This window comes from Sinocyclocheilus anshuiensis, unplaced genomic scaffold, assembly GCF_001515605.1.
Source record: "Sinocyclocheilus anshuiensis isolate Anshui unplaced genomic scaffold, SAMN03320099.WGS_v1.1 scaffold1255, whole genome shotgun sequence".
Taxonomy (NCBI): domain Eukaryota; kingdom Metazoa; phylum Chordata; class Actinopteri; order Cypriniformes; family Cyprinidae; genus Sinocyclocheilus; species Sinocyclocheilus anshuiensis.
The window spans coordinates 247777-265298 of NW_015540914.1; the positions used below are offsets into that span (position 1 = coordinate 247777).

General features: G+C 38.8%; 1 pseudogene; it reads left to right on the plus strand.

The window, feature by feature from the left end:
* LOC107689280 (aminopeptidase O-like) overlaps positions 1–17522 on the plus strand; it is a 76989-nt pseudogene that overhangs the window by 1449 nt on the left and 58018 nt on the right.

Sequence of the window (17522 nt, forward strand, 5' to 3'; positions counted from 1 at the left end):
AAATTGAGTCAGCATTTTAACTTACCCCATCATAAGGCACTGTAGTTAAGTTAAATCTCTGAATTATAAACTGGAATTTTAATGTGATTGTCACAGTTATGAACTATTGTGTTTGTTTTCATTTGATTCATCATGTTCCATTGACCTAGTTTCTGTCTCCCCTTGATTGTGTCATTATGTTCAGGTGTGTCTTGTCAATTATCCTCCCCATATAAGTTGTATTCAGTTCAGTGTTTCTTTGTCTGGTCTCGTCAACGTGTTTCTTATGCCGTCCTGTTGTGGATTACCTTGTGTGGCTAATATTAAAGCCTTTTACTGTCATCATCTTTGTGTGAGTTCATTCTACACAGGACAGTGATATTACTGGTTTAGTTTATCATATATACATATTTTGTAGTTTATTTGATAGGGACCGTGTACAAGTGCACCAAATCCTTCTCTGATAATTTTCATCGCATTATAATGAGATATATCTTTCCACCTGTAGTCCCTAATGGCCAACAAACTCTCTGTTTTGTGTTTAGGAAGGCTACAACTTTACTGTTCAACATATTGTTTCAGAAATGCAAACAATTAAATATGACCCCTAACCCGGGGCAAACTGATCCATGGGAACACTTTTTTTATAAGCCATATTTTTAGAATATTTGTCATAGATACATTACTGATCATTTAAAATGATAGGAATACTTTCATTAGGATATGATTATAGTATTACAGTACTGTGCGCACAGTGACAAAGCTCGCACGTAAAATGTAAACCTAAAGAAATGGCAAATTCCAAACTCGAGCACAAAAAATATGACTGTGCACACATCAGCACGCTGCAAAGACAAATAACAAAACTGCGAGCAGAACCCGCACGCGCACGCAGAGCTAAACACGCGCGAGCTGCACCCTTCACGCACAGGAAGTTTTGACAGTCAGGGGGCGGGGCCCAACGTATGCTTGTTGTGTTAACAAATGCTATTGGCTGCTGGCCAAATCCTGTATTGATTGGCTGCTCGTCGTCTGACTGGCTGTTGATTGGCTGTTGTTGGCCTTCTCCTGACGAGACAGAAAGCCGGGGGGAATTGGAATTGGATGATGGCAGAGAGTAAAGAGGTAAGTTTTCTTTCTAAATTCATACTTAAATCTTAGTATCGGTAAGAGATTGTCGTGCTGTATGTTATGGCAGCGACCCGCGAAGACAACTTAGAAATTGTTTATTTAGCATTACTTCGCTGTCACGACCTTTTGTCTTATTATATGCAATTCGTAATCCAGACCTGGGTAATATGAATTATTTTGTCGTGAGACTGTAGATTTCAAAAGCTGTGCAGGAAGGAAACGCTTCTAGATGTCTGTGTGTATATATAAAATTAGTAATGATGTTAACGATGCTGATTTAGAAACCGCTTTGTCGTTTCAAAGAATTCGGTAAAGAATTCGTCAGACTGATTCAAACGGTAACTTTTAAAATATTATTATGTATAATAACAATATTATATTAATTGAAAATAAAGAGTCTTTTCATGAATTGGACTACATTTGTTACGCTTGAAGTGTTATCTTGGCATCATTTCACTGTCAATATCACCTTATCCAGAGCCGTTGAGAAACACCGGCTCTGACCTTAGGCCTATCTTATCACATTCAGTCCGAAATGTAAGCTTGGGTAATATTACTTTTTTTTCCCTTGGGACTGTAGATGCAGGAAATGCTGGCATAGAGTAAAATGTCGACCTTGGCATTTTAAGAATCCATATTTTTTAGATGAAAGAGTTCAAATGAAAAGTCGATATTTTTACCCAGTCATACTCACACAACCATATCCAGGATATGCTGTGATGCCACAACTTTATCTTTTAGATGCTGTGTGTATACCATGGGCTCGCCTATCAACAACAGAGCCCTCTTCCCGTGCCAGGAGCCACCTGTTGCCATGTCAACGTGGCAAGCACGTGAGAGAGCTCCGTGTGATTACACTGTCCTAACCAGTGGTGAAAATCAAGCCTTTCCTAAGCCTGCGGAGACGGGTACAGTTAAAACCCTTACTCAGCAGTTCAGAATCACAGATGCGTAATTTAATGCACTAATTTTATTATGGAAAATGCTGAAGTCTTTTCTTTACTCCGTTCAGGTTTTCTGCAGTGGGATTATTATGTTACAATGCCAATGCCAGCCTCTACCTTTACCATAGCTGTGGGACAATGGCTAGAGGCTGGAGTAAAAGATCCCAACTTTGAGGTGGAAAAAACAAATGAACCTTATGACAAAGAACCCAGGTATCTTATGACGTAAATGTCAATTTAGATAAGTATCGACTTTTCAGACTCAATTGAAACGTTTGTAGTTTTTGGAGAACTTAGGTGTATTATTCATTTTATTTTGGCATATTTTACAGTTGTATTTTTACAGTTATTTATTTATTTATTTTATTTTTTTACAGATTTGAAAATATCCTAATGTAATAGATGTTCTTTATTCAATGCCACAAGAACAAGAGGTATTACATAGTCCAATTGTTAACAACTTTAGCTACCAGACAAAAAGTTACGTACATTTCGGTGCTTTTATAAAATGTACGAAATTTGGTTTGCAAAGAGCGCAATTATATGGTAATCGCATAGAATATTGTTTTTTCATTCCAATTTGTTTCATTCAAAAACAAAATCACATAAAATACAGAAATTTCGATCATACACCCAGATTTTCTGTTAATAAATCCTTCCAAAATAATCTTGAGTAAATACAATGATAAAACAAATGCAGCATTGTGCAAAATGAAAATATAATTGTTTCTTTTTCTAGTCTATAAAATTCACAGGTGTATGAAATGTTCAGCTCAAATCTTTCCAAAACATGCTTGATGATGATGATATATGTAGTGATGACACTGATAAAATGTTACATATTTAAAATTGTACTTTCTCACATCTGTTTGTCTACTAAATTGTGATTTGTCTTTGGTTTCTTGCATATGTATGTAACTTTTTATAGCCATCTTTACAGGACACATTAATACTGTGTTATTTCTTATGTGCAGTTGACAGAAAACTAGACATGACATCTTCGGTGCAGTATTTCATTTACTGTACGCTGAATCAAAGCTTAAAAGTTTGTTTATAGGGTATTCTGCTTGAATATTTGCATCTTTCTCTTTATTGCAGTCTTTCTTTGGACAACGATGATCAGCAATATGTTTGTGCCAACATGGATTATCCCTGTTGTTTCATGGTCAGTGCTGCCAGGGCTCAGACTGTTATTCCTCACCGGGTATTTGCCCCACCCTGCCACCTGCAGAAGGCAAATGACATGGTTTTACCCTTACTGCCTCTCTGTCTGACTGCGGCCCACTCTATTCTTTGTGTCCATCCATTCTCACGTCTAGATGTGCTCATTGTTCCCTCAGGGTTCTCCAGTCTGGGAATGGCCAGGTAAATGCTGCATTTCTCTTAAATATGATTCTGGAATAATAATATTTGTTTGATCTGTAGCATGCAGCATTCATAAATAATGTGTAGTGTGCTGAACTGATCCATTTTTATCTCTTGTTTGGCTATTTAATGGTATGGAATGATATTCCAGACAAGATTCAAAAGGAATTGCAAATTGTATTTGCAATTGTGTTTTCAACTTGTGGACGCATACATTGTGACATAATCCAAACGCAACTGCAAATCTCGCATTTGTGTTTCGATTTTCTTTTTGGTATATGTAATTTGTCTGCCAAATTTTAAATGTAAACCCAAGTCCATTTGAAGTGAAGTGAATTGTTTGAAGTGAAGTAAGCAAGCAAACAAACAAACAATCAAATAAATAAATAAATGGGCATGTTTTTATTGCAAAAATGGCCAAATTCCCCATTTTCCTCAAAGGAATGAATAACGATGCTTTGTTTTCCATCAGTAGCGGGTGTGGCATACTTATCCACTGTATCAATAAACCCTACCCTCAAGACTGATTGACAGCTGACTGTGTTAGGCATTGGAAATGCAAGTGCAACGGGGATTCCATTTGAATTTTGTGAGGGTTAGAGCATGACACGGAGAAAGTGAAATAGCAAATGGGGGATTTTCTATTGCTATTCCAAAAAGACAGAATCACAAATCGTAAGACATTAGAAATGCAATTGCAAATGGACTTTGCGTTTCCATTTAAAATTTGGCAGACATATTACATACACGGAAAAGAAAATGGAAAAACAAATGTGCGATTTGCAATTGCAAGTCCTTTTGAATATTGTCACGAATATCAATCCATAAAAGGGATTGTCATGATTTACCAATCTCATTTACCAATCTCTTACTTTCATCCTTGGAATGCAAAAGGAGAATGTTTTTGTTGTTGTTGTTTTCTGTGCAATTACAGTAAATAGGGACTGGAACTTTCTATACATCAAAAAGGACAAAATGCAGAAGAAAACCTCATATATCGTAAAGGTGGTCCATAAAATTCATACAGATGTGCAACAAAATGTGGATGATTAAGTTATCATTTTTGGCCGAATTGTTTATTTAAAACCACATATTTTTCTGTTATTTGTCAGCGAAAACTGAACTTGCACCATATTTGTTTTTGCCAGTTTTGGCACACTCCCTCTCAGTCGCATGTTGCTTAATACTGCATATGAATGTGTTTTAATTTCTCATCAACTGCAGTAAACTTAAGCACTAACCCATCCTATTTAGTCTGCTAAGCAGAGGTTTCAGAAATCAATTACTCTGAATATCAAGCCAGCACTTGGCAGCTGTTCCCACTTATTCCCTTTTGGCCTTTGGGCATTGCCCTCCAGGATGCCCCAGTTTTTATGAATTGACGGATTTAAATGCTCTTTTTGGCTAACCATGCTGTTTGAGTAGTAGTCTGGGTGGCTTGGGGTGTTGAGAACCCGTTGGATCTGTTTAAATGGCAGCAGTGAAACTAGGGCTGCACGATTAATAGAATGCGATTGTCATGCGCATTTTGTTAAAAAAGCCGGTTCTGTACTCATTTTCCTTACACTGCTCAGGAAGGTCACTACTCAGGAAATGCTCAATAAAGTGTGTGTGCACTGTGTTTTATTTGTGTTTACAGTATACGAAGCTTTGTTTTCTTCAAATCAGCACTTGACTAGAATTCGATATGGAATTTTAGGCATTGTGCAAGTTCCAGTGAAGCAACCGCTTTGGATAAGCAAACACTAGTAAGAAAAGTAATTTGGCTAACATACTCAGGGTGACTGACCACAGGTCTTCCCGTATTTCCCACCATCTCCCTGTCCAGGAATAAGTATTGCACAGGATATGAGGTCATTACCCAATGCCCCAGGCTGGTTCCAGCCATTCATAGAGAGAAAATGTCACATTCTAATTAGCACTGGGCATGCATCTTAACAGTGGTCACTCCTCTGTTTTTCTTTTCCTGAATTAGGTACTCCCTTTCTGCTCGAGCTAATGTGAAGCACAGGACTGCAGGAGTTTTGTCTGGAGAGTATTTAGCTGCCTCACCATTCATTACAGCTTAGTTTTATTAGCTGCCCTGTGATAACTGCCAGTGGATGACAGAAATATGTCTGTATGTGAGAAAAATGGATAGTTATCTTCCCTCTCCTTTGCCCTGTAAGGGAGACAGACGGTTGCCCCTTCTCTGTGGAATGGTACAGCCCTCCAGGCCTTTCTTGAAGCCCAAATCAGAGCAAAAAAGAGTAATCAACAAAGTACATTTGGGGCCAGGAGAGGGGCACTTTGAGATGCCGATTTCCCAGGATGTTGGAGAGGATGTGTGGATTATTCCAAGCAACAAAAGTCTTTCGCTCCTGGAACCACTTCAGAGACAGGAGCTGTTTAATCTGAAAATTGGGAAGTATGTGGGCCCAAATCCTTGGGGCCAAGCCAGTATCTGCCTTTATATCATGCTTGTTCATTTGCAGCTGGGGCTTTGGACGTAGCAACGGTGCTGCTGGTGGTTCTCTGGAGGGAAGGAAGTAAAGATTAAGAAGTCAAGAAAGGCCAGCCCTGATAGTGTGTGCTGTGCTTCCTCCCAAATACCTAATGACTGCTTTCCCAGTGTAAAAAAAACAGCAATTCCACCGGGACGTTATTCTTGGCTTGATTCCTCCGAATCTGATTTGTAAAATCCTAGAATTTGATGACAGGCTTTTTGAAGCTTGAGGAAATATTTCTGCGAGGAACATCATCACACTTCCATCCTGTGTATTGCTGACCAATCACGTAGGGTTGATTCTAGGCCTTGGCAGCTACAAGGTGATGACGTAAACACGAGATGCTCATATCTTTAGATCTTCACAGGAAGTGCACAGCACTTTCTTCAACTTTGAAGGCGGTCAATTTTTGTCCCTTAACACCTATTTTACGCCACAGCAGGACATAGTTGGAATACTTCATGTGCCAGATGTGCAAATATGGGCATCGGCTGCTTTTCAACGAGACTGAGGGCTTCTACAGCTTAGAAGAAAACCCATTTCATTGTGTTTTCCCACACTATGTCAATGATGTAAGGTGTGCAGTGAAAGTAGGTGGGTAATAGTTTTATCTACTGATGTCTTTTATGTAGGATCCAATGATGTATTGTTGCAGCTGCCAAAGTTTGTATTAAGTCATCACTGAATTGTTGCTGTATGGTAAGGCCAGCACAACACCAGTAGTGATTTTGGGAGAGATTCAAATGTGTCCACATGAATAACTTGAAGAGAGATAGGTTAAAGAAATTCTAGGATGTTCCTGCATTATGCATGATTAAATGCATTTAATCATGCATTAAATGCATGATGCATAAGGTTAAATCATACTGACCTTATATGGCCTGTTAGTTCCAACTGAACTCTGAAGCAGTCTGGACCAGCACCCAAGGAGCCAGAGTGATTTGAAGAGCGAGTTGGGGGAAATATGCAGAAGCTTGCCTTAAAAATCTTAAAAGTTGCTCTTCATTGTTTAAAAGCATATCCTGAATACAATACAACTTTAGCTCAATGGACTAGACATTATAAAGTTCATTTCAACCTGTGTTTTAACCTTCACGAGGCACTCACAATGGAAGCAAATGGGGTTCAAATCTATAGCCACAATATGTCTGTAGCATTAAGATCATTTGTTTTGGCAATCAACATCATGCCACAAATGCTGTTCTTTCAGCTTAACTTTTATTGAACCTGAAATATTCCTTTTAAATCTATATTGTCACACAACTGTCTCCCTGCTATATAGTAAGTGAGTGAATTATGTGCTCCACCTGGGTTTGAGCAGTTTTGGGGGCAGAAATGCTTTTCAGGTCGACTTTTATTTGTTGGAGCTGAAGGAAAGAGTAGGTGGTATGTTCTGCCTAGAGAGTGGGAGACCTTCAGCTTGGCGGAGACCTACTGTTTATATTTCACCACCTGAACAGGTAGTCAGCAATTGAAGAGAAGGAAAGAAAATAAATACATTTTAGTCTGTTTCCCCGAGGTGCTTCGTTAGCTGTTCAAGAGCTGCTGAAGGTAGGGATATTCAAGGTTAATCAGAGGTTACTAAACTCACACACACTTTTCAGTACATTTAGTACGCAGAGTAGGACAAATCTGCCTTAAAGTAATTTTGGTATTCAGTGCAGTTATGATTATGTGAACTCTTCAAAGATTAACAATATACAATTTTTCCCCCTCAGAAATATGCACCACCCACATACGGCAAATTTGGGATTCGAAATGTTTAAGGGTGAATTAATCATCCTTCTTACGTTCTGACTCACCAGAGTATGTTAGATTAGAGCTGCATGAAAAATTATTGGATTTTGGAGTTCTGAATAACACAGGCATTATGTGGACGGAGGGTAATGAAAAAGCAAAAAACATTATTTAGATGTAGACTCACATTTTAATACCAGTGACTTTGCAGGTGCATGAAATGCTGCCTCAGGCTGCCTCTGCCTTTGGTTGTCGAAACTGGTTTGTGCCTATTCAAATATTATATGCTCTTCCTACCATGAGGGAAGGCCTGATTAGATTGGGCCACAAATGAATGTCCCAAACAATGAAGTACTGCCACTTTTCAACATTACTTCTGTTTGTAATTGGAGACTCTGGCTCAGGGTATTTTCAAGGTGTGTTTAGTTGTTTTTACAGGTAATATCTGGATTGCATGAACTCCAAGCTCATTTCTTTGCTGATGTGCTCTTCCTGCAGTCTTAAAATGACCATATGGGGAAAGGAAAGTGGAGTCCCTTGGGTAAGGAGCGTAATGTGGACGACGGATGTGAAACTTTTGGAATGTGCTGGACTAGCCAGCGAGCTCGGGAGGCTAAGATAACACCACTTAAATAGCCCTTTCTCTTGCTCTTTCTTCTCGCTCTCTCTCTCGCTTCACTTTCTCGTTTCACTCCTCTCTGATTGCTGAGTAACCTAAGAAGTGTGTGACAGAGTGTGTCTTTCAGACCAGGGGAACTTTGGCACGAAAGACAGTTGTTAATCAAATTGTCAAGGATGAGATGTTTTTCTTAGCAGAGAGTCCACAGGGTTTTCTGTCCCTTCTTTGGCTGCGTACGAACAAAAGCCAATGCGAACGAAAAAATTCAGAGCATGTCTGCACCTGGAGAACAGGGAAGCATGTTTACAAGGCAGACATAGTTCTATGATTTTTCTCTATTAGGCTGTTTTGACTTCATTAGGTGCTTTTTCACTTTCCTGATCTCCCCGTCTGGATCTGCAGTATGTGTGCTTCAAATTCCCTCAAATTTTCCTTTAAATGTAAATAAGCAGCATCCGATTGTTTTTAGTACTACTGTACATTCCTGCATTGTTACCCTTTCTGGAAGTCCAGCCTGAGTCATACTCCTATTTACCCATCATGTCTTCATTGACGGGATGATTCCAAAAAACTGTATTCCTTGGTGTGGTTTCAGACCAGGCTCTTATTCTCCACTGTAAATGTAAGACCATATAGAAAAACAAATGGATATTGCTGTGTGGGACAGAACGTGCGTCTAAATGAATCAAATCTGTATGGCATGGATAGAGTTTATTTGGCCCTGGGGCTGATTTAAGGCAGTAGGAGTGGCAGTAGAGGCTGTAAACTAGAGTGTGAGGTGGGGAGTCATTACCCAGCATCCCTGGAGGAGCATCTACCTCAAAAATCCAGAATGGATGAGCCCATTCAAAGACTGGGCAGATGTTCCTGCTATGTGTATACTGAATCACTCGATGACACCGTAATAGCGCCTGCCATTGCATTTAATCCGATTCTCCAAGCCAAAAAAGCCACCTTTCTTCCCCCAGACCTCAGACCAGACACAAATATAACAAATCTAAGCACAGAGAATCTTTGCAGACTAGGATAGGGTGTGATTGCTAGAGTTGAGCTAATCTTCCTTCCCATGGAGTCCGGATAAAACCCAGAGAAAGATACACAAAAGCAAGAAATGCTGACACTGCTAACCAGCTAAATTTATAATATAGACTTGATTATATGTGGACAGTTGGCACTCTACACATTTGAGCACACACTCAAAATATATTTGTATTATTTAATGCAACAATGAAATATTACATCAAATAATACAGATACACTTAATGTATTTATGTACTTTATTTACCAGTGTTTTTTGCTGTTGACCGTCATTGACCGTCAAGCCACAAATTTACTTTAGTTTAATGTTTCATATTTTTTATTTTTATTCCTGAAAAGAGAGTTTTGAAATTGCACTTTGTGCTTCTTATAGCTGAAATGATGAGCAGTAGAATGGAACTTGGTAGGTAAAGCAGAGGAGACTGAAAAATAAGAGAGATTAATGACATCAGCAAAAACAAACATTTGTATTAAGAAAGCAAAAGGTCAAGTTTTCTTTTCGGTGTCCTGCATTCCACACATGCCAGAAATCTGCATTCTCGACCAATGACTTCATTCATAATATAGCCTTGAACATTGGAAGGAAGCTCACATAATGGGGCCTCGCACACTGTAAGCTTTGCATAAACATCTGCTGCTGCTTCTCAGTCCGGATGGTCTTTCTGGCGCTGATGAGCGCCTCCGGCTCTATTTACGCGCACTCCTCTGAAACGTTAATGTGGAGCAATCAAGTTAAAATGGTGCCATGAGGCACTCCGCAATAAACATCATCAGCAATGCGAGCAAGGGTCTATTTTCCAGATTTCCCACTCGTATGGTTGGTAGAACGTCTACATATGGATTGGATTGTTGTGGTGATCTGTAGCAGGCTGTGTTTGCTTCACGGAGCGCATGCTACAAATCCTGATAGTCTCGCCACAGCAGCGGCCTCTGTGTGTATGTATTTATTCTCAGGATTTCATGTTTGACATGTGTGATCTGCCCTAAAAAGGACTGGCATGCAAAAGGAGCCCCACACGGCCTACAGAGAGAATCACACCTCATTTTGCAGCCCCACAACCTAATCTACAGTCTAGACAGGAATACCACCCATTAAAGCCTGAAAGCCAAGAAGAAAAGGGACTGTGGTAGATCAGTTTTGTTCTGCAAGGTTCTTCCAGGTTTTTCCGTCTATAATAAGCTCATGCAATCAGACTGAGGAGAGAGGGAAATTAAATAAGACACAAAGAGAAAGAATGAGCACAGCCAGCACATTAGTAAAGCCACTTTGAGAAGACAGGAGGTGATGATAAATATGGCTCTGAATTTCTGAAACAGCACTACATCATAGACTTCTCATTGGGGGTTGGTCATTGCCTAGTGGTTAATGATCTGGATTCAGGAGCATAAATAGCCATTTGTTGGAGGTTGGTGTCCTTAGTGCATTTTTATTTCACTGTATGATGTAGTTTAAAAGAGTTCATATCATTTTGGCTTTTCAGAGTCTGAGGTGTGTTGTATACTGATGATAGTTTCATGTCAGTAAGTACATTTTTACATGTGCAGTTGTAATCATTACAGTGGGTTTTGCTGTCCTAAGTATACATGACAATGCATTGAAGTATTAAATTCAGACTCAACTCATAAGCCAATTATTTTGATTTTATCGACTATTCATACTGTAAAGGACGATGTTGAGCATCATTGTGTTATCTAGGCCATTTAGTCTGACTTTGCAAAAACCAGACTGGCATAATTTCAGAACAAAGCATATACATGACATTTTAAAAAGTCAAAGTACTGCTTTTGCCTGACTAAAATTGAACGTTTTAAAGTGCACAGAAGCCCACTTATTGACTCACCAGGTGCCTTTTAAGTTTATTTGGAAGTCTCTTCAAGCAAACTTGAGTTTCATACAAAAAAGGCATAAATATCATAGGCATAGTTGTGTAATAGTGTAGCATGACTAGGTTCATGGGTGTGCAATATTTGATGTAAAACTAATAGGAGTCAAGGTTGAAATTATGTTCTGCTGAAAGTTCCTGGAGGTCAGGAAGGATGTGGGACAGTTATGAGATCTTGTGGTTACACTTTACTTGAAGGGGTGTGCATAAGACTGACATGACACCTTCATAATCATGACATGACACCTACATAAACATGACATGACACATGTCATGAATATGATGTCAGTCTTATGCACACCCCTTCAAGTAAAGTGTTACCGATCTTGCTTCAGCGATACTGCAAAAAATATTGTATAGACAAACAACAGTACAGCTGTTTTGATGTAACAAACAGTCGTTTGTTACATCATCTCATTTGCATGTAGGACCACTTTGGCCTTCTGATTTTGTCCCCAATAAGGTCAGTGGAAAGATTAGACTCATCTTAGATCACATGGATTCCCCTTGGACTAAATAACAGGCTAAAAGCAAAGTACATTGTGTTAAAATTTGTAAGACTTGCTTTTTTCAGGGAATACATCTTGAATGTTCTTTCCCCATTGATAATATATGTTTTTTACACATTTTTTGTTAGATATAGTCTTTAAATAAAATGTTGTAAGAAAAGCTATAAAGGGATACTTTCTTCTGTGCAACACAAAAGAAGGCGCCTTTTTCGTGCAGTGAATGTTAATGGGGTCCAATATTGTTTTGTATTCCACAGAAGGAAAAAGTCATACAGGTTTGGATCGACATAACTATCTCTTTAAGCAATTTTGCTTCTCAAGTATATATATCTTGTTATCTTGCATGTGTAGACATTTTTACCGGAAAAGAAAATGCAATTAGACGGTACAAATAAACAGTGAGGCTTAATATAGATGGGGAATGATTTGTTCCCACCAAGTTTTCCTCCTCCATGAATCCGACATTCTACATTGAGAGGAGTATGACGATGATTTTGAAATCTGAACCATTACATTCCACTTTCAGTGTTTCCTCTGGTAATTACAGGGCAGGTGGTGATATCCTGTTCTTTGATGAAAGGACATGATTCCTCTGTCTGTCAGTAAAGATATCTTCCAAGAATTGTTGCAGTGGTTTATTTATATACAGTACGTGTGCTTGCATGTGTGTCGCATCATGTAAAAGAGAAACTGTGTAGTTCAATTTTGGGTGAACTTTAATTCACTGCCCACAATATATCTACAATATGTATTTATCCATTTATTCGTCTGTCCATCCATCTGTCTGTCCATCTGGCAAGCTTAGGCAGATCCAGTAATTATTTGTTGTGTCAACCTGGTACCTTGTCAACATGAATTTGTTTCCAGAAAAAAAAAAACCCCGTGTTCCCCTTACTCATGGAAGTTGTGTAATGTTAGCCAATCAGGTTAGAGCTTGCCATAATGGGAAACTACTTTCCCGTTTTGTGAGAAATATGCGTCAGACGGTCAGTGAACAGAATCTGGTGCTCCACGTGTGAAAGGGATGTTATGTAGCTGCTGAAGAAATCCCTTTTTCTGGCATTTGGACAGTGTTAAAGAACAAGCTTCTGTTGTTTAACACTTCTCCTTAACAGCGTTGGGCATTTTCTGTCATCTATATGCAGAGACTGGGCTTTTTTCTAAATCCCTTAGCTCTACTTTAGAGAAAACTCTTTGGGCACACAGAATCCTGCTAAAATAACATATCGATGACTTTAGGGAGCCATAACAGTGTGAATGAAAGGCATGCCTGCCACCTTCAACTCAAGAGTCAAGGCCAACCTTTTTTATTGATTTCCTGCTGGTTGCTGTGGTCATTGTGTAAAGAAAACTCTTTCCAGACCCAGGCAAAGTGAATGTCTGGCTGCAAAGGTAAAAAGGCATTCATAAAACTCTCAGATTATTTTATCAGGTTCATTTTGTGAGGGGAAAAAAGCGATTGCGGCTATCTACAATGGTATGTGTCACATTTGAAAAGCATTATGTGGTCTAATCGAAGCCTTAGGACACAAAAGAAACGGGTTTGTTTTTCCTGACTCATAGGAACTTTGTTTGGAACATGGTCTTGATAACAGCCTATTTGCTGTACGAAACACACAAGGCTATCTGGTTGAAAAGGTCACTCAAGGTAATTTCGCGTGTGGAGGTAAACAATACCATATTTCATCTGGTTTTATGTGCAGTCTGAACAGTTGAAAGAAAGAGCCTTACCTTCCAGTGGACATTTGTTCCAGCTTACAGTGTTGTCGTTCAGCACATTTCGTAGTGGAACTTGTCACAGTAACATCTGACGACAGTTATACATCTTGTAATTTGCTATTAGCAAATGCACCCAGATTGTTTGGTGAAGGGTGCGGCACGGGTGGCTACTCTGAAATCCACTTGGAAGCAAAAAGGCCTCATTTTGGCTGAGAGCTCCACCTTCTTAACAACAGTCTGTCTACAGGAGAGAAAATCCCACACTTTGATGTTCTTTCAGGGTGGCTGAGTTTTATAACATGTTATAACTAGATCAGAGCTGAAGTCAGAGCTCGAAGTTCTCAGCACCCGCAGTAATGTTATAACCAATGATTTGTTAGTAGACCAAATACAGCCATGATGTTCAATCCTAATCTGTTTTTCAAGTTTCTCCTTAAAATAAATCAGCTGACTGTGATTTCTCTTGTTTTTTTAGTCCACACGTCATGTTCCTGTCTCAAAGCAAGTTAACGGGTGAGAGGAATCTCTGTGGGGCGAGATTGTGCCACGAAATCGCCCATTCCTGGTTCGGGCTGGCCATCGGAGCACGGGACTGGACGGAAGAATGGATCAGCGAGGGTTTTGCCACTTATTTAGAGGATGTATTCTGGAGCCACGTTCAGAAGGTATCGCGATAAAGTTGAATCTTTGACTGCTTATGTGCATCCAATCTAAGACTAAGTACATCTTGGGTAATTTCCCATCCATTTTTTTCTTCATGTTGCCTCTTCAACAGCAAAAAGCACCAAAAAAAAAGAAAGAAAATTAAATACAGTGTGTTTACCAAAATTCATTACACACCTATTAAAGCACATGCTGACTGGTCAGAGTATGAAATGAGTTTGGAATTAAATTTTCAGCATTAACTGGAACACTTCACATCCTGCAATGACTGAGATGGCTAATAATGACTCACAAACTCAAGCTTGTGGAGTGTGATTGTGCTCCACATCAACACAGCTCTTCAGTTCATTCAGAATGTATTTATAATCTGTGATTGCCGGCTCTGAATTGAAAACTATTGTTGTGCTAATGGAATGTTTCCAATACGTCTTTCAACAAGCAGCATTTAAAGCTGAAGTGTGTAATTTTATTGATGTTTTCAGTGACTTTCTCTTATCCCAGTTTAATATGCAGAGACAGCTATCAGTAGGTCATTCATAGGTTGATTTCCCTGAAGAGTGTAAACGCTGTGGCTCTGTGGCACTATCAAAACATCGCTCAGTTGTTGGAGCATCTTTAACAGCCCGACAACAGCAACACTGGCTCAACCAATGGCATGATTCTGGGGCGAGACTATCTGTTTGGCTGAGCAATGGCTGATGGGGGAGTGTTTGCATGTTAGTTCCATCTGATGACACTAATGGTGCAGAAATTACACACTTCACCTTAAAAGTTATGATGCTATCAAAAGTGCTTTCCTTAATTTGTGTTTAGATTTCATTTACAGATGTTTGCTTTCTTTTGTTCTCTTTTTCTCTGTCTTTCTCAGCTGAGTTGTAGAGAGGTTGAAGAGCAGAGACAGTTAAAGGCTCTGCTGCGCTGGAGGAGACTGAGTGACGAGTTACAGAACTCTGAAGAAGAGCTGCAGGTCCTCAGGTATGATTGACAATGTCTCTCACTCACTCTGTCTCGCTTTTTGCTTTCCTCCTCCTCTAACTGCCAGTCTCTCAGTCCATATACGCTCATTACTCCATCATCTGTACACATAGCAGTCCACAATAGAACCTAAAGTTCACTCTTAAAGGGGTCATATGATGCTGCTAAAAAGAACATTATTTTGTGTACGCGCCTTCATGACATGGCGGCGGCGACAACAATACTACAGCGAGAATAAAAGTTATGCCTTCTTTCTTTGCGTGAAGATGTGGGAAGAGTTGCATAACGCCGCCCAAATAGTGACGTAGATATGTGGGGGCGTGTTAGAACGAGCCATTTTAGGTAGGCGTGGCTGACTCTTAACTTTTATAAAGAATATCTCTTTGGATTTGAGACTTTAGTCTTTGCAACTTTACAGATCTTCTTTATGCACCAAGAGCTTGTAGCACTCCAAAGAGAAAGGAAAAATTGAAATCGCATCATATGACCCCTTTAAGAGCAGTTTTGGACCTAACACGTCTTAGTTACGAAGTAATCTTACAAATTTAAGTCAGTATCTGCAATTTGTTTACAACAGATTACATTTACTGAGATAATTGCAATCATGCATTTTTTCACACATTTGTGACACTTTAAATTGATCAAAAATGACAAAGTCATTTATAGTGTTACAAAAGATTTCCATTTCAAATAAATGCTGTTCTTTTAAACTTTCTATTCATCAAAGAATCCAAAAAATAAATAAAAAAGCCTAATGGTTTCCACAAAGATATTAAGCAGCACAGCTGTGAAGACTGTAATGGCTGCTGAAAATTCAGCTTTGCCATCACAGGAATAAATGATTCCTTTTAAAATGCATTAAATGTTAAATTGTTTCAAAATAGAAAACAGTTATTTTAAATTGTAAAAAAGAAAAGTATTAAAAAAGTGTGTATAGATAGATAAATAGATTTTTTAGACACCTTTTTCCTGTTCATTCTGTCATATTAATAATTTGTGTGTTTTAGAACAAATTTATGGTAATATTAATACATTTCAATATTTGATTTTAAACCCAATGTAAAATCTGGGTCCTAAAGCAAAAGCAGTGACATAATGTTTAACTAATGTTCTGTTGGAAACAGTATATTGAAAAACCGTATATGCAATCAAATTTTCAGTCACTCTCAGGATAGATTTAAGCAAGAGCTTGAAATAGTTGTGACATTTCAGTCTGCACAGAATAATTTGGAGCATGTTAATGCATAAGTATTATTTGATATAAGATGTAATGTAATGTTCTCATATGAAGAGCGCAGAATCACACAAGGTTATGTAGGTTTGAGGTAGGAGTAGATTAACCCGGCTTAACTTTTAACAGTGAGAAAATGAGAGTGTGTGTGTGATAGAATGATAGAGCTTGTCAGGAATTCAGCTGTCACAATACCAGCAGGTTTTGAAGAGCCACCTGACAGCATGTGTCTAGCCCTTCCTCCGCTTTGAGGGTCCCACACCCACTATAATCTCAGGGATAAAATGTTCAGACAGTCTGGAAAAATGCCTGTCTTGTGAATAAAACATAGAAATGTCATGTAAACTATTAACTAACTAACTAAATAATACAATGACAAGGAAAACATGTAATTCAATTCTAGAGCATTTTCAAAGATTGAACTTTTGCAACACCAAGGTCATCTTTGCGTTAAGTATGTTTCTGGTCAAACATTCGGCACAAAAATTTGGTCAAATTTTCACATACGATTTGTCTGATCAGACAATTTTAACAAAAAACAGCAAACAGCATGTAACAGCACAGCAGCAGCTCTGGGCATGTGACCCAAAGCGCAAATCTTATTCATTGCAAATGTGAATTCTTGTGTCAGTATGAACAGAATAACAGCCATTTATTCAAATTAAAATGTGTATTGCAGCAAATTTTTGCACTGAACATCCATCTCGGTGTGAACAGGCTTTAAGTGTTGCTCTCCTTGCATAGATTACCAAGAAACTAATGTTAAAGTTACTGAGTTTTAGTTATAGACTACAAACTGTGCTAGCATTCAGACATGTTTTTAAACCATTTTTACCACTAGACCTTATTTTACCATGGCTGTAGTTAAACTGACATAAAACATTCATTCAACTGTGGAAAAAGTCACTCAGACATCAACCAAAAAGAGTGGACATAGGGGAGACGTTAGTCACTTTTTTATTATTTTGACACTTGAGAATATCTGTTTATTTATTCATTCATCTATGCATCCTTCTGGAAAGGAAGGCTGCCTATTGTGTTCGATGAATACCTTTCACCCTTTTCATTGGGCTGCTGTGGGCACTTCCACAAACACACATGCAAAAGCCTGTGTGACCAGGAAAAATAATGCATGCCTTTTAAAGCAGCTCACCCTTATCACTCTCTCCCATACAGTGAGAGAGAGAGAGAGAGAGAGAGAGAGAGAGAGAGAGAGAGAGAGAGAGAGAGAGCGAGAGAGAGA